The sequence below is a fragment of the Salvia hispanica genome, chromosome 4, assembly GCF_029641045.1.
Source record: "Salvia hispanica isolate PSC_SH4W2 chromosome 4, Shi_PSC_v1, whole genome shotgun sequence".
Taxonomy (NCBI): Eukaryota; Viridiplantae; Streptophyta; class Magnoliopsida; order Lamiales; family Lamiaceae; genus Salvia; species Salvia hispanica.
The window spans coordinates 57,398,721-57,417,876 of record NC_142695.1 but is presented as its reverse complement, the minus strand read 5'-3'; the positions used below and the strand labels follow the sequence as shown (position 1 = coordinate 57,417,876).

The window sequence follows — 19,156 nt, the reverse complement described above, 5'->3', positions numbered from 1 at the left end:
GGAGATTTTGAAGTCCAATCAGCCCATAATGCATATCAATCTCTTCGTCTTCGAAAGAGCTTCGCGTGGGTATCTTGCACGCCTCAATCGGAGTTCGGTAGAAGAAGTTATGGCCATTACAAGAACACTGCGCTATCCTGAAACTTACACCCGGCCGGGTGAATTATTACACTGTAAATTACACCCGGCCGGGTACTGTAATTATGCGGGAAATGGCCAGAAAGGGCCGAAAATGACCACCCGGCCGGGTGAATTTTTCTCTTTATAATTCCACCCGGCTGGGTACATTATTTTGGCGTATTTTCTTGCCAAAAACGCGATTTTTGATGGGAGATTAAAGAGAAAAAGCCTAGGGTTCATATTATTCTAAATTTCCGCCTCCATCACTCACACACACCCCCAAGAATACTTGGAGAGAGAGAATTGAAGATTGAAGGCTCCAGATCGGAAGATTGAAACTCCCCCAAACTTAAATAATTGTTAGTCCTCGAGCAATGAAGAAAAAGAACTAAAAGAAGACTTGGATTTAAAGGGGTTTAGACATCATTATTGTTTCAAAGAGTATGGAATAAAAGAGCATATCACAATACAAATTCTATCAAGTCAAGCCGTCAAGTGCACTTTTACTACTAACTCGTATATCACCTTGGATTCATGCTTCTCTCAAGATATGTGTATGTGTATCTCACTCTCAAAAGTGTATGTATAGAAATAATACTCTCAAATCAAAATACAAGTAGTGTTTACCATAGGCTTGTTCCAAATCAAACATCTCCTCAACTAGAATGTGAATGTGAATCTAAAATCAGAATGGACTTATTAATGTTGTAACGTGGCTCTTTGGACGGTAGGGAAAATTTAGGCTTAAGTGGCTGAAAAGTATAAGAAGCACAAATACCCACATACTACAACTCCCAACAAAACACCATTTCCCAATACAAATCTCAGATAAGTAAGACTTTGTCAAACTTCTTCCTCCCATCCGGTCCCCACTTATTTAGAAACCCAACCAAAAACTTTTCTAGACTTCGTCTAGCTTATACCTCCACAAATTAATTGTTTTTTTTTTTTCCCTCTAGACTTCGTCTAGCTTATACCTCCTCTTTTTTTTTTACAACGCCTCATATGTGCTTCCAAGTTTGTAGGCTTATCACTTTGACGGTAACTCAACAATTATTTGACATTGGAATACTTTTTAGGCAAGGAGGGTTAACTAGGGATTAAGACAAAAATATACACTTGTGAAGGGGAAAACAAAGAATGCCTAACGTCATCTCCTAAATTCACATTCACTATGTAGATTTAATATGATCAGGAGCAAGTTCTAGAAACAACAACAAGCATATGATAAAATCACACAAAAAAATGAAGTTTTGGCTCAAATCTCACTCGGTAATAGCATGAATCAAGGCAAACAAGCAATTCGTTACTTATGCACCTATTACTCAAACTTTTAAGTCAAAGACCATAATAGCTTAAAAGATGGATGGATTTTTTATCATTAACAACTAGTCTTTACCCCAAGAAACCAGAATTCAAACAAGTTCAAATTCAATTCCACAACGACCAAAATCAAAACAACTCTACCCTAAAACATAAATAAAAACAACAAAAGACAACTAATCAATTTGAAACAAAAATAAAGCAGTAAATTACCTCATAAGGCTCACTATCCACCATATCACCCCCCAAACTTGTTCAAGGCTATGCAAAGAATAAGTTTGAAAAGTTGGTGGAGAAGGGAGACTTATATGATAGGCAAACTAAAGCAAAAATAATCTAAAAGTTACCTACTAGGGGTTACCTCCCCTATAGTGCCTTTGGTTATCGTCGTTGGCTCGACGTCTTCAATAAGCTCATCATTTCACTTCCCCATTAATGGGGATGTTGGCTTCTTCTTCATGTTCAAGCTGATACATTCTTGCCAACCTCTTCTTCCACCAAGTCTTCTTCACAAATTTATCATTTGATTTGAGCTCTAACTTCGTTGTGATCGATATTCCTGATTCCTCTTCCTTCGTCTTCTTGGGCTCTCTCTGTCTTCCTTTGCAATGAGTTGATCCACCACATGGGCCAAATAGACACTGTGGTAAGGAAATATTCTCGACCTTGGGCTTTACCCTTTGACCCTTTTGAACCTGTACAACGTTCACAACTTTACACTCTTTCTTCATAGCAAGCTCTTCCACCTTAGGACTCCCCATGGCCTTGTAGATGGACAAGATATGGTGTTTAGTGCCCATGCGAAGGGTAAGCTCTCCCCTTGAAACATCAATCAATGCTTTCCCCGTCGCTAAGAATGGTCGACCAAGGATAAGCGGCATATTCCTATCTTCTTCCATGTCAAGCACGACAAAATCAACGGGAAATATAAAGTCATTTACCCGCACTAACACATCTTCTATGATCCCTTCAGGATAGGTGACAGATCTATCGGCCATTTGGAGCGTGATTCTTGTCGGCTTGAGAGTGCTGATTTTCATCTTCCTAAAGAAGGATAGGGGCATCAAGTTGATGCTCGCCCCCAAATCACACAGAGCCTTCATGTGTTTGTCATCACCAATGACACATGATATGTTGAAGCTTCCAGGATCCTTAAGCTTTGCCGGCAATTTCTTCTGAATTATGGCACTGCAATTCTCCGACATGCTCACTGTTTCGTAGTCCACCCACTTTTTCTTCTTGGAGATCGCGTCTTTTAGGAACTTTTCATACACAGGCATTTGTTGCAGAGCCTCTACCAGTGGGATATTCACATTCACCTTCCTGAAGATGTCCAACAATTTTTCAAATTTCTCATCCACAACCTTCTTCTTGATTCGGCTAGGGAACGGTATCTTAGGAATATATGGCTCCAATCAAGGTGGTTCAGGTTGTTTCGTCTCTTTTTCAATAACAGTATCCTCTGCAGTCTCTTCACCAACCTCTTTTTCCACTTCATTAGGTTGAATGGTCGCACAGATGGCTTTGCACTCTTTGTGTTTGACGGGATCAGTGCTTGTATTGCTAGGAAATTGCCCCTGGTTGGGTAGAGTTCCCACAGCTTGGTAAATCTGACTGAGTTGAGTATCGATGATCTTTATGTGTATGTTCAAACTTTCCACATTTGCTTCTACCTTGTCCAGACTCTGATTAGATTGTGTCATGCACTCTCCCGCTTGCTTCATGAAAGCCATCAACACCTCTCTAAGCTCTTCCTTCTTCGGCTCCTTGACTTGGCCATTAGATACCTGGAATCCTAGTGGTGGCTGCAGAGCGTTGTTGGCATTCCCGTAAGACAAGTTGGGATGCACCTTGTTCCCATAGTGGTTGTAATTACCACCCCCTTGGTTGGGGTGGTAGTTGTTGAAGTTTCCATTATTGCCACCTTGGTGAATGTAGTTCACATCTTCAACCCCTTGTCGACTTTTGAGCCCGGATAACCAAGCTTGCTAGTTAAGAAGTCCAGCTGCTTGGACATCATGTCCATCCTATCAAAATCAGATGCAGATGCCACCCTGTAGGATTTGCTTCTCTCATTCTTCCACCCATCATCGTTGGAGGCCACCCTCTCAATCACCTCCAAGGCATCGTCTTCTCCCAACTGAAGGAGCGACCCCCTCTGCACTCATGTTCAACTCGCGTATTGCCTCCGGGGTGGCTCCCCTATGGAAGGTCACGACCTGTTGTCCCGGGCTTAACCCGTGGTTGGGACATCTCTTCATCAGGGATTTGAATCTCTTCCATGCCTCGTGGATATTCTCCTAAGGATGCATTGCATACGAGATGACTTCAGCTTGTCGCTTTAGTGCCTCGCTCGGTGGGTAGTATTTATCCAAGAAGAGCTCAACCATTGCATCCCAAGTTTCGACCGAGTTGGGATCCATGCTATCGTACCAATCCCGAGCATCATCCTTCAAAGAAAAAGGGAACAATCTGAGGCGAATCTGATCATCGGAAACCCCATTAGCCTTCAGCGTGTTGCTAATTTGTATGAACTTGGTCAAGTGCTTGTTGGCATCTTCCGAACCTGTTCCACCAAAGGCATGTGCTTCTGCCCTGTTTATCAATCCCGGCTTTAACTCAAAGCTGTTGGCCGCGATCCCGGCATTATTGATTGGTGGATTAGCCACTCGCCTATATGCATACAGATTCTGCACGGGCTGAACTGGTGGCCTCGCGTTCCGCTCATCCAACTGCCTCTGCATGTTGGCCATCTGCTCTCGGAGTTGACGAATAACAGGATCCTCATTGTTATTTTCATTGTTGTGGTTCTCATTGTTGTTCTCCTTGTTCTCCATTAGGATTGGAGAATTAAGCTCGTACTGTATCGGTGATGGAGGTGGAGACGGAGTGCGTACTGGAGTTCTTTGAACGGGGGAGGGTGGACGCCTATGACCCGGTGAAGAAACGCGGATCCTCTGGTTCAACCTCCTCTGAGCGTTCCTCCTTCTGTTGGATGCTTCGATCTCGGGATCAATGGGTTCTAACGGTGGACCTTGAGAACGAGCGCGCATACAACCTGAAAAGAAACACCAAGATTAGAGAACTCAAAAATAAAAATAAAAATAAAGCAAATAAAATCTAGACTAGTAATCTCAATTATTATCACGATATTAAGCTCTAATGACACAAAATAGTCCCCGGCAACGGCGCCAAAAACTTGACTCAACTTATTTTAACACAAGTGATACCCGCAAGTGTACGGGGCTAGTGTAGCAATTAGCAAGCAAGAGTATCGTATCCCACAGAGACTAATTCGTATCAACTTAACTACCACGAACAAATGTTGACTACTATCTAGAAAATCAGGAAATGTTTGGTTTTGTTCTAACACTACGAAAAGCATATAATGAACAAATAAATAAACAAAAAGAACAAGTAACCACGGAGTGAAAAGATATATGGAGAAAATTATAGAATTCAAGGATCCGATGCACAATTCCAAGCTCTTATCCAATCAATTTGTCTTACCTTTTGGTGTCTCTAGAGTTACTAAGTCGACTACAATTATAGATTAAACCCCCTCCCGAGGTGAGAAACCTATAGATTAGGCGCTAGGATTGAAGTCCCCTTCTAATCCTAAAACCCCTAACTCCCAAAAGCTCGATTAGGTCAAAGACCTCACTCAAAACCTCAACTCTCCTGAGTTCTATTGCATTAAGGTGTGAATTATTCTTATTTCCAGATTAATTATTTCATCTCCCGATTAATCTAATTAACCCTATACAATCAAGTGGTGATCAATCAATTGAAAGGAATAAATCCAAGAATAATCAAATAACTACAAGAGCAAGGTAAGAACAAAATCAATTGGTTAAAAACTATGAAATTAATGCATCTTCACCAAGAATTCTACAAAAAGGTGTTTAGCTACTCATGTTCTTCACAAAAACCATGTTTGAAACAAAGAGTTCAATGAAAGACATAAGAGATAGATACTAAGAACTCCTGTGGAATGAATCTATGGAATTGCAACTTCAATCTTCCGATTGGAAGTCTTCATTCCATAGATTCATTCCACAGGAGTTCTTAGTATCTATCTCTTATGTCTTTCATTGAACTCTTTGTTTCAAACATGGTTTTTGTGAAGAACATGAGTAGCTAAACACCTTTTTGTAGAATTCTTGGTGAAGATGCATTAATTTCATAGTTTTTATCCAATTGATTTTGTTCTTACCTTGCTCTTGTAGTTATTTGATTATTCTTGGATTTATTCCTTTCAATTGCTTGATCACCACTTGATTGTGTAGGGTTAATTGGATTAATCGGGAGATGAAATAATTAATCTGGAAATAAGAATAATTCACACCTTAATGCAATAGAACTCGGGAGAGTTGAGGTTTTGAGTGAGGTCTTTGACCTAATCGAGCTTTTGGGAGTTAGGGGTTTTAGGATTAGAAGGGGACTTCAATCCTAGCGCCTAATCTACAGGTTTCTCACCTCGGGAGCGGGTTTAATCTATAATTGTGGTCGACTTAGTAACTCTACAGACACCAAAAGGTAAGACAAATTGATTGGATAAGAGCTTGGAATTGTGCATCGGATCCTTGAATTCTATAATTTTCTCCATATATCTTTTCACTCCATGGTTACTTGTTCTTTTTGTTTATTTATTTGTTCATTATATGCTTTTCGTAGTGTTAGAACAAAACCAAACATTTCCTGATTTTCTAGATAGTAATCAACATTTGTTCGTGGTAGTTAAGTTGATACGAATTAGTCTCTGTGGGATACGATACTCTTGCTTGCTAATTGCTACACTTGCCCCGTACACTTACGGGTATCACTTGTGTTAAAATAAGTTGAGTCAATAATCATCCTATATAAATATTTTGAAATAATATAATTTAAATTTCGAGGTCTTTGGATGACCTTAAAGTCAAGTCTGTAATTAATTTTGAATAAGATGTCGGCCACCTGATTGGGAGTTATTTTTCTTTTCTTTTTTTTTTTTTTTTACCATTTCAACTCATTTAATGCATTATGGTCAAGCTTCATGTATTTTCATTGGATTTGATGATTGAAGAGGAGAGCTTTGTCACCGAAATGGGGGGACGTTAAATTCCGCACCTAGCTCGTTAACGAGTCGGAGAGGCTGGTACAATAGATCTTAATATCTTCTTTAGAGCTGGGCGCCCAATATGGTAGTCAATAATAAAAGATTTATGATAATAATTAATTAAGTAAAGCGATCCAATCATTTAACTTTTTATATGGCATCCAACTACATCTTATGTATATAAATGATATATAAAAAACATTACTCAAAAATAAAAAAACAACTAGAATTGAGAGCATAATTATTTTCACAACAAAACAATATATTTATACATAAAAAGTCTAGATAATTGAGACATAATTAAAAAATTTACAATCTCGTAACCTAACACAGGTGTAGACTGGAGTTCTATAATCAATGACGGACTCAGAAAATATAGCTCGTGGGGTCGGACCAAAAGTTTAATATTAATATATAATATTTAAATAATAATTATAATATATATTAAATAACTATTTTTATCATTTTTGTTATCTATATTATGTTTTTGTTACAATCGAAAACAAAATTTATAAAACTTGAATTAAATCAATTAACTATGCTAATTAACATTTTTTTAATATTTAACATATTTATAGGATCCCACTAAAGCTAATTTAGATGCACAAAATAAACAAGCACATAGTATTAAATATATTAATTACTAGTAGTAGTTTATAGCATAAAACTAAAAGATAATGAAATAAAAATCATAAATAAAGAAATTATTCCTAGATTTACTAAATTGCGGCCGCCCCCTCTCTTCTTCCAAACGGATTCTGCAACTAGTTTACAGTGTTCTTTCAAATTCAAAATTCATGGATGGAGCATCCTCTATATTATTTTTAAATTCATTCTTCTATTCTAAATTTCCTTCCTATTATAATCCACAACATTGATTTCTCTATATTTCTCTACTCTTAAATTCTCTAGTTTTCCGTAGAAGCGGAGTTGTCGTACATGGGGTCGGGAGGCGGAGCTGCCGTGGGTCGGCTGCAGATTATAGAGCTTTCCGAGCAGTACTCACGGACCGACGGTGGGGTCGGCCGACCCCGCCCGACCCCACCTGGGTCCGTCATTGTCTATAATCACAGCTAGAATTATTCAAAATTACTTAAATATAGCAATATATTTGTATTTTATTGAAGACACTTTAAATAGGTGTAGATAAAATTGATACAATTTCTAAAATTCTTTGTAGATAATTCATGATTGGACAGTTTAGCGTAGCGTATGAATTGCGTTCACAATCAATGAAAAATAAGACAAGATAAATAGCGATGATGGGTGTGACACATTGCTAATTTTTCTTAAATGATTAACTTGATAATTCATCAACGTAGTGTATTAAAAATATCATCACAATGATACTGAAATGTCAACATAAACTTAAGTTGATATTTTAATATATTGTGTTGATATTAAAATTTAAATGTCTAACACAGTAGTTTATTAAAATGTCAACAAAAATATGTTTTGACATTTATTTGTGATCATGTTGACATTTTTAATACACTACGCTGAAGTTGATGAGTTAGCAAGTTAGCAATTTAAAAAAAGTTAGCATTATAACGCACTCCTAGTGATGATTATATGCATAGATATATTTCTCATGCAATCATACTACATGCTATAAAATTGCGATTATTGTACAAAAGAAATGCAAAATAATAATAGGAAAACGCGTGGAATGGTTTCACTAGGAAAACTTTTTCAAGCATATTAGTCTTGCTTTAAATTAGAAAGACGAAGTGAAAGAGAAATCAAGTGGAAAAGTGGGCATCGAAGACTTGAGTCAACTTTCAAGAATTAAAAGTCATTTTATAAATTTTGTCCTACAATTAGTTTTGTCAGGTCATATTTTGTTATAAATTTAGTATACTAATTTTTTGTATTTATAAAAATTAATTTTGGATTTAATTAATTTTAGCAATCATGCAACTTGTTAAAGTGGTAAAGTGGTTAATGTTCACGGGTTCAATTCATATTCCACCGAGACACAAACCTTATTCTTTTAACCATAAAAAAAACACAATTAGTATAAACGTTTATCTACTAAACCCAAACTATTCAGGAATTTGAGTCACCCTGTTTGAGTGAATGGCCCAGCTAAATTGTAGCACTAATTCGGTGCTCGAATATTGTTTAAATTTGATTTAAATACTGTTTTTAATCAAATCATTATCTCAGTCTATAAGAAGCACAAAGAAATAGTAAAATAATAAAAATTTTAATATTCAATAAGACTACTAATTTATTATTATTCCCTTTATTAAAATTTATAAAAGTATATTTCTATATCAATCATTCAATCATGACTGCATAGCTTTATTTATTTTTGGTTTGACCACAGGTGTTTCGAATCCACCTTCAGCGGAATCATTAATCTTGCTTGATGGACTTGCAGATTAAGGCCGAAAGTCTCCCAGCAGTTGGTGAAATTTGAACCCTTTATTGAATAAGAAAACAAATAGTTGAACGTTAGAAGCACCAAATAATAATATAGAGTATAATATTTAAAAATATTATACGTATAAGAATATTAATATGTCATTGTTCCTTTTATTAAAATTATAAAAGTATAACAAAATGTGGGATTCGTATACCAGACCAGAGCTTTGTGGTTAACGGATATTAATATAAATTCATATACTCATTAGTTTGAATGAACTCCTATTTATAATAGAATTACTTTCGACTTACTTAACAAGAAAATAATATATGGAAGATATGATGGATTAATAATAGACTAAATAATAAGACGTGGGAGATATGCTTGTTAATTGTGCTCGTATCTGTAAATCAAATTATTTTTATATAATATAAATAGAAGTAAGACTAATTTTTATGGAAAGGATTAAAATAGAAAAGGAATATATTTTATGGATAGAATGAGTATAATTTAATGGACAAAATCTAACAAAATGAAAGTATCATAGCCCAATAACGTATTGGGCTGATTTATTAAAGCAACCAAATTGGCCCATGGTTTTATTGCTTAACATGATTTTGGCCCATGCTATATTTAGGTTCGATTGACTTTTCTTTTACACTCAAATTAATTAAATTTAGTAGTGGTAGCATGTGGATTGGCACGGATATTTCAAAATGTTGTTTATTTATTTATCAGAAACTCTATATTAGACTTATACTAAACACTAATTATAGCGCATATGCATAGCATTTTCCTACTATGCAAACAAAGTGCTAAAATTATAAAAACACAAACATTCATTTATAGAAGAAAACAAATACACACCAAAATAAAGTTAACAAACCAAAGGAAAAATAACTGAAATAAGGTGAAATAAGATTGACACAATTCACACAAAAAGAGATGATAAAAACAACAAAATTACTACAATAACTTGGAAAGATCACCGGTCCTGAGCTTCGTTCACCTTAATTGAACACCAATGCGCGCAGTTTCAACTTTCACCGCTGAAAAAAATGGGGATGTTATGAATCCAATGATCAAATCTCGATTGTAATATTGTAAAAGTAATGTGAAAGTTGGAGTAAATTTTATGTTATTTGCAAAAATTAGACGGAAACTTTATTTAAGCGCAAGAAAACATTACCTGCATTTCATCTTCATCTCCATTTGGATACGAACACAACAATCCTAACGTAGAACCAATCTCCAGCAGCATCAAAGAAGTTGAAGAATGCAATTCTCCATGACTTCTTCAGTATGAATGAACCAATAACTCCCCAAAATCCAAAGATAAAACCAAAGCCCATTGATATGCCAACTTCTTGCATAAATGAGAAGTTGTTGCCATCTTTCTCATTCATGTTTTCCCATGGATTATTGGTGGGGCAGTTTGGCAGAGGGTCGCCACATAGTCCATCATTATCAGCGTAAGACGATGCATTGAAGCCCTGCAGTTGAGTACCCGTTGGGATTTTTCCGGACAAATTGTTGTTCGACAGATCAAGAAAACCAAGAGTGTGTATTTCCGCCAAACTTGTAGGTATCTTGCCTAAGAGTTGGTTATGAGATAGATCAAGAGAATCTAGCATATGCATATTACCAATATCTGGAATTATATGCCCGGTCAAACTATTTCTTGACAAATTCAAGGATATCAGTCCTCTCATAGTGGAAAATGATTTGGGAATGTTTCCGGTCAATCTATTGCTCGAAAAATCAATGAGTTTGAGAAACCTGATATTTTCCCAATACTCATGTTCCTTACCTTTCCAATGTAATGATGATCCATGGCGCTCAATATGAGGTGCAAAATATATGGGCCGTAAGTCAACAATTATTATTGAACCAAAACGAAATTCAGATTGATGAGCATCTAATGGCACATCCTCACTCGACAAGACAGTGAAATTATTGAAGCAATCAGGAATTATCCAAGATAGATTATTTATAGACAAATCCAGAACTTGAATATGAGTAAGATTGCATATTTCGGGAGGAATACTTCCATGCAATCTATTTCCACGAAGGTTTAGAAAGAACAATTCATACAGCTGGCCAATCTAAATGGGGATCTCTCCTGTCAGCTTGTTTCCTTCAACGTCAATGACACTTAAACTCTGGGAAAATCTCAAACTGTTAGGCAATTCACCCGATAAATTATTATCATGCATTCGTAGTGTGCTAAGAAATGGCAAACCTCCAAGTCGAACATTTTCTCCCAGCAGTTGGGAACCTCCCCGTTCAACTGATTATTGGAGAGGTCAAGGTAGTTAAGACTCTCCAGAGGAGTATTGATCCGGAGAACATATTTCCACTTAGTGAAATAACAGGTGCATTGACAGGAAATGGTGGTATATGACCCGAGAATTGATTGTAACTAAGATCCATAAACCAAATGGACATGGATGAGATATTTGGAACTGCACCACTTATTTGATTCTGGGAAAGATATAAGTAATGTAATGAAGAAGACATATTCCACAACCATATTGGGGCTTCATCTGTTATATTGGCACCACTGAGATCAAGGTAAGACAAGTTCATCTGAGTTTGAATCCATTTTGGAAATTGGCCCACATTGCACCTGACTAAATATATATACTTCAACTGAAATGGAGGACTCCAATTAAGGGAAGTATCCAACATCAATAATGGATTGAATGATAGATCTAGTGACTTCAGCTTATAAAGCTTAGAGAAGTGGGATTCAGAGACTAAACCTTCCAAAGAATTATGAGAAAGATCTAGATGTTGAAGCTCGGAGAGTTGGCCAATACTTGGAGGAACTAAACCTTCCAAAGAATTATGAGAAAGATCTAGAAGTTGAAGCTTGGAGAGTTGGCCAATACTTAGAGGAACAGTGCCTGTAAAGTTATTTTTTGAAAGGTCCAGTTTTATTAATGAAGGAAACACTCTCAGGCTTGGCATTAAACCAGTGAATTGATTATCAGACAAGTGCAATGTTTCAAGTGATCCAAATATGGAACCAAACACAAAAGGAGATATGGAACTCAAAGAATTTTGCGAGATATAGAGTGCGCGTAGGTTGGTAAGGTTCCTTAACTGAGAAGGAATGCTCCTAGAAAAGTTACAACCATTAAGATACAAGTGTTGTAATTGTTTCATGGAGCCAATGAATTCTGGGATTGGAATGCCTCCAAAATCATTCCAACTGAGGTCAAGTGTTCGTAGGTTGGTAAGGTTCCCTAACTGGGGAGGAATAGTCCTAGAAAAGTTACAACTATTAAGATACAAGTGTTGTAATTGTTTCATGGAACCAATGAATTCTGGGATTAGAACGCCTCCAAAATTGATCTGAGTAAGGTCAAGATAGTTTAAATGATGCAACTCAAGCAATGAAGAACGAACCTCACCTTGCAATTCACCAACATAATCCATATCAACCACACCATCAATCTGGAGGGTGATAACATGGCCAGTGGTGTTGTTGCACTCAACACCGTGCCATTTGCAGCATTCGTCACTTTGCCAAGAAGAGAGAATACCATTCTTATCGATGAGGCCATTCTTGAAGGTTAGAAGAGCTTCCCTCTCACTCTCTATGCATCTCACTTTTGCTTTTGCATCTCTTGAAACAAACAAACAGGAAAGAACAACAAAAACAAATTTGATTGCTATTATTTTTTTAGAAATCATAGTCTCTTTTGTGATGGATGGAAATGAATTGTATTTGTGGGATACTCCATTGTATCAACTCCAACGCTTTAAATAGAGGTAAACATAAAATTGATACAATTTCTAAAAAATATTTGGACATAATGCATGATTAGACAGTGTAATGTAGCGTAAGAATTGGGTTCGAAATCAACGAAAAAGACAGATAGTAAAGCAATTAGAAAAAGTGATCACAAAAGACTGGAGGCAACTCTCACGAATTAAAAGTCTTTTCTTTTTTTTTTTAATTTATACGGGCAGATGGCAGATCACCAATTTATTATGCTTATTGTTTCCATTTATATACATATTCTTCATCTATATGATATAAATATATTCATTCTCCATTTATTCATTTTTATAGTCTCCATAATTTTACCATAAATTTATGTATAAAAATTATTTAAGATCATTAAATAATTATATTTGTAATGTAAGGATAAATGCATAAATATATCGGGGGTTCTTTTGTAGCCGACACAGTTTTTCACGATAATCACCGTATGTATTATACACCCTCCGTTTCATAGTAGTGGAGTCATTTATTTCATTTTGGTACGTCCCATATGTCACGCCCGCATTTTCTAAGGATAGAAAACACGGTGAATCGCAACCAGGGGAGGGTTGAAGAAGCGGGAAAGAAAGGGGAAAACAACGAAAACTTGACCAAAGCTTAAATATAAATGGGAATAGCTCAAATCAGAGTATTTCAATAATCAACAACTCAAATAAATATTATCTCCACAATACAAGATTTCGAAAGAAACAACATTCAGCGGAAGCATTCGAGAGAAGAATAATACTATGTATGAAGACATAATATATTCAGAACATTCAACAGCAAACACAAATCTTCACCAGTTCTGCTCAACACCCACCGCGCTCGTCACAGCTCAACCTGCACATTTTTTTTTAAAACAAATGCAGGGCTGAGTACTTGATGCACTCAGTGGACTCATGCTGAAAACATTTTTATAAAAATTATTTATCATGCCATTAACGAGTGACCTCGAGGTTTTAACTTTGAAAGGGCCCGAGTCACTAAAACATTTCACCAACATCATCATCACCATCAACCTCAACATCATCAACATCACCATACCATATCTGAACTACATGACAAGGAATGTGGCCACATTCCAAGTCACTAGACCGGCCAACTCAAAGAGATAGCACACGATCTACTGGGTGTACACCAGCCTGAGTAGGGACTCACTCCCTAGTCAGACCCGAATTCGTTAACCATACATGGCAAAAGCCACTTCAGATAGGTCCCACAGCATCACAAAAAGAAAATATGGCATGACAAACATATCTTCCATCATTTCAAAAATAACATGCTTAGGACATAGTCCTTATTTTAAAAAAAAAGCCCACCTCACAAGCTTAACTCCTCAATCACCTCTCCATTCCAACATCAAACGACGTACAAAAGATCACCCTTTTCGAAATAACATGGTATACAAAAAATTAGACTTTGCAATACAAATTAATTTAAAGCGATGCATGCATCCTACGTGCGTGTGTTCAAATCATTCTTCGTTCTTTCATATAGAAAACACACAGAAATATATAACGTTCTCATATTTTTCTGATTTAATTCATTGCCAAGTAAACTGCCCAAAATAATTAATAAAAACCCCAAACTAAACAAGTACTATTAAATTGGCCCAAACAAAATCCAATAGTAATTAGCAAACAATTCACTTGCCCAAACAAATCATATAAAATAAAAAAAAAAAAAAAAAGAAATACGTACTATACTCCCAACCAATACACGTATATACTCTCTTCAAAATTCAAAAAGATCAAACTCATTCCCAAATTGTAGAGGACTAAATCCTGATTCCTATCTCCTAATTTTAAAGTCCCAAAACAAAAACTACCGATTCCAAAACAACGCACAAACTTTCTCTCTCTCACCATTTGTTGTTTCCGTTCACCACTGCCGAGTTCACGGCAGCCGCCGTTCAACCGAGTTGGAACTGCCTCGCCGCCGCTCCAGACGGCCAGCGCTCCGTCGGGCAGCGTCGCTGCTACTGGCCGTCTCCGCCAACGCATTGCAATCCAGCAACTACCAGCTCTTCCGTCGGCAGATCCGTTTCTTACAACGAGTAAGCTCTCTCTCCCCTTTCCCATTCTTAACTTTTGTTAAATTCTAATTGACCAATTTAAATTTTGTTTTCAAGCACTGAGAGTGAAAAGATTAAAACTTTAATCTTAAGGAAGCGAAAGGAAGGATTTTTAATTTGTTCCCATGCTTATGATGAAACTACCGTGAATGAATATGCCATGGGATAAAACATGGAAGATTCATAAATAACAGAGGATATACCTTTAATTGGCAGAAAGAAATTGCTAGCAGCACGAGGACTTGAAAACAAATCTCTCTCGTTTCTCCTTCAAACTATGATATCGAGAAAATTGTGCTATGGAATCAATACCCAGCGATAAGTTTCATTGAATTGAATTGAATGGCTATACCTTTTATTGGATAATACAAATTTGCAATTGCAGGAAGCTTCTTGAATAACTCACGATTTTCTCTAAACTTCTTTTCTCAGATTTTGAATAAATGGAGAAGAATGTGACTGAGGAGTAGAAGACGGAGTATATAGATATAAAATCTGCATTGATAGAAACTGATTCAGATGGCGGTTGAGATTTTTGTGGTGATGGAGATATAGTGAAGTAGTGTGGACCGTGGGTTTTGAGAGTGGAAGAATTTTGAGTTAAGTTTGGGCTCCAAAGAATTTATTTTGATTTATCAAATGACTTCAATTCGTATAAACAATTGGGCTACGAAACAATAATTGTTTGGCCCAAAAAGCAAATTCTATTTTCCAACGTCTATGTCGCATATCTGTTTCCATTCGCATCTTTTTCATTGGCCGTAAATCAAGTTCCCTCAAACGTATAAAGAGTTTGGGTTTAAAAGAACAAATGACGTCTTAAAGAACAAATAAAAATTGGGGTGTTACACCATAGTAGTGGAGTAATACAACATATTTCTTTTCACTTATTTTTTCCTCTCTTTTACTTTATTTTCTCTACTTTTTCCCCTCTCCTATTTTATTATCTTTTATTTAATACATTACAAACTTTTTTTTAAATTATCATGTTGAAAAGAAATGCTTCCACTAGTATGAAACGGAAGAAGTAGTTTCTATTGGAAATGTTATACCCCGTACTTTATTCTTTGATAATGTAATTATCCAATATGAAAGTGGAATCTCAGGAAACAGACTTTAAAAGGAAAAGTAAACTATTTTGAGAGACAGTGGAATAAATACAAAATAGAGTACAAGATTAAAGATTAACCTGGAAAGTATAAATATTTAGTTCAATACGAGTTTTAATGTATAATTGTTAAAGCAAAGAATAAAGGGATAAATGATAGTATAAATAATGCTAGTGACGAATGAGCTTCATATTATTATTAATATAGTGTAATGATATATAAGTTGTTAATAAAATAATATCTACGAGTAATGTGTTGTTTAACTATTTTAATACTCCCTCCGTTTCGCTATAGTTGAGGCAGAACTTTTCGGTACGGAGTTTTATAAATGAATGTTGGGTGTGTTAAATAAATAGATAAAAAAGTAAGAGAGAGGAAAAGGTTGAGATAATAAAGTATAAAGTAAATAAAGTAGAGAGAATAAAGTAGAGAGAATAAAGTAAGAAAGAGAAAAAAGTTACCAAATATAAAAATGACTCAAGTATAAAGAAACTTCCTGAAATGATAAAATGACTCAACTATGACGAAACGGATGAAGTATTAAATTTCCAATATAACCGGCATTCTACATTAACGATATCGATTTTATAAATTGCATATATATATAATTTCAAAATTTGGCCCTACAAGCACTACGCAAATAGTAGATGTCTGTGTGGCAATCATTATCTGAGAGGGGGAATATTATTGCTATTAAAACGACAAATATGTAAATTACAACCTAGAAAACATTAGCAAATAGAGTTATTAAGCTCCTCTGAAATTAACAATATGAAATGAACGTTTGCCACGATTTGATCCATTTTATTTGAAATGAAAAAAATTGATTTTTGGTAGGAAATTAAAGATATTTAGAGAAAATCACTAAAAAGCGAAAGGAATAAGCTGAAGCTTGCAGTTAATTTACGATTCTTATCTCCTTGTTAAGGGGTTGTTTCCTGAAGCAATGGCGGATCCACGAGTTAAATATCGTGGGGTCAAAATAAATAATAAAAATAATATTAAAATAAATATTTGTTTTATAAAAATACTCCTTCCGCCCACCTTAAGATAACACGTTTTCCTTTTTAGTTTGTCCCAATTAAGATGACACATTTTCTTATTGGAAACTTTCTCTCTCCAATTAATACGTCAACAACTTTTTCCTTGACATAAAAGAGTATAATTTAAATAGTTTAAATAAAATTTAAAAATAATTATGATGTGAATAATATGGTTGAAATGTTAAATTATAGAACTAAATTTAGAAAAATCTAGAGATATTATAATAAATTTGCTAAAATCATTATCAACAAATTTTACTTAGGCTTATTTGGAGTAATAAAAATAACGCAATAAAATTTGAAACTTCATTTTAAAATTAGAAATAATCAAGATATGACACTATATTAAATAGGATATGTATCAATTTTTCTTATTGCCAGCTAAGCTAATTTAAATATGTAAATATAGTAAATATAGAAAGTAGTGTTTGAATTCTCGATTATTGGATCTCGATCTCTCTCTCCTCCCCCACCATACCATTTCTTTCTTCTTGAAAGCAAAAAGCCAAAAACTGAACAGCATATCTAATCCCTCTCTTCATTTGCCGTTGCCGCTGCCTCAATTTCTCATTTCTTGCTCAGCCTTGTCAGCTCTCTCTACGTGGAACAGGGTCGGAGGCACGGGCGTCGCGGGGTCGAAGGGCCGATCAAAGAAGTGCTCCAGCGGCACTCCGGAGGGGTTGGTGGGGTCGGCCGACCCCAGGCGACCCCACCTGGATCCGCCGTGCATCGAATGAACCATTTATTTTATTGCTCCCTCCATTTTCTCATAGTTGAGCTATTTTTTTTATTTTAAAATAAGTATAGGGATATTTTTCAAGAAATAAGTGCATCTAATCACATGGTTTAATAAAATGATAACTAGCTTAATGTGATAACTTTGATAACAAATTAACACATTATATTAAAAATGCCAATACAATGATATGAATATGCCAATGTAAGAATTATATCCCAAATTCTTTTAACTTGTATCCATGTTTTATTTTCGAAATTTCACTACGTTGAAATGGTGACATAATGTGTCGAAATATGACATATCATCTTTTCCCAAAATTAAGTTATACTCTCTCCGTCCCAAGATAAGCGACTCACATTTGTTTTTGGGACGACCAAGATAAATGAGAGCTATTTCCTTTTTTGGTATTCTCTCTTTTTCTTTTTCTCTCTACTCTATTGACTCTCTTACTTTATTCACTTTCCACTTTACTAACAAAACTCCATTTATTTAAATCTCGTGCCGAAAAGTTTGTGTTCACTTATCTTGGAATAGAGAAAGTACTAAGAAGTTTTATTTATACTTCAAATCAAGATCCCAACGTTAACATATGCTACGATGTAAGCATCTCAATTGGAATGTCATCTCCCTCTTCCAATTCTCGATATAGTCATTCCAAGAAAATTTGCAATCAATTGCAAATTCACAACTTTCAATAATTGAAGGTAATTTGAAAACTACAATAAGAATAATGACAAATATCAAGTTGGTGGGTTTAAATAGCCCAAGACATGCTTCACATTACAAATTCTCACTTTCACACTAAGAAATGACAAAACACGTTTCACTTGGAAAACTATGCCTAGCATTTCAAATACTGGTTACCTACATGCACATGACACTACATAATTTTAGTTCATGGTTTTCTTCAAATTAATAAATGAAGATAAAAAATTATTATTCAATCATTTCAAAATATGACAAAAAACATATGTGGCCGAATCATATGTAGTATTCAAAATGTAATATGATAGAAATATTTATTATTGCACAATAAGATTTATAAAAACAACAAATTATGTGGAAAGATGAGATTTTCTAAAGCAGATACAGTCTATTTATACAGGATGAAAATTATGAATTTTGCTATAATTTTTATAAGTTTTTAATATAATGTAAAAAAATATTAAGTATAATTTTAAACAAATATTTATCCACCAATTAATCTCATTGTTGGTTGTAATAAATAGGAATTGAGACCATGGGTCGATGGAGACTACTATAATACTATTTCATTTTTTTATATAAATTTTCTATATGACATGGCAAGACACCGGATTGCTGATAACTCTTCATCACTAAATGGAGAAATAACTTCAATAATTGCAAAAAATACAAGGAAAAATATATATGCGGCCAAGCCAATACAGAACAATACTCATTCCGTTCCCTAGCTCATAGTTGAAGCGAAACTTTTAGATACAGAGTTTAAGAAAATATTATTTAGTGTGTTAAGAAGTGA

General features: G+C 35.2%; 2 long non-coding RNA genes across 2 annotated transcripts; both read right to left on the bottom strand.

Moving 5' to 3' along the window:
• Window positions 1–9,728: 9,728 nt before the first annotated feature.
• Window positions 9,729–10,679, bottom strand: LOC125191926 (uncharacterized). Its single transcript, XR_007171276.2, has 2 exons — window positions 10,102–10,679; window positions 9,729–9,961 (listed from the first exon to the last, which is right to left on the bottom strand). It is a non-coding gene; the product is annotated as an uncharacterized LOC125191926 (long non-coding RNA).
• A 2,643-nt stretch (window positions 10,680–13,322) lies between these two features.
• On the bottom strand, window positions 13,323–15,303 carry LOC125193854 (uncharacterized). Its single transcript, XR_007171649.2, has 4 exons — window positions 15,117–15,303; window positions 14,968–15,039; window positions 14,010–14,073; window positions 13,323–13,530 (listed from the first exon to the last, which is right to left on the bottom strand). It is a non-coding gene; the product is annotated as an uncharacterized LOC125193854 (long non-coding RNA).
• Window positions 15,304–19,156: the final 3,853 nt, after the last annotated feature.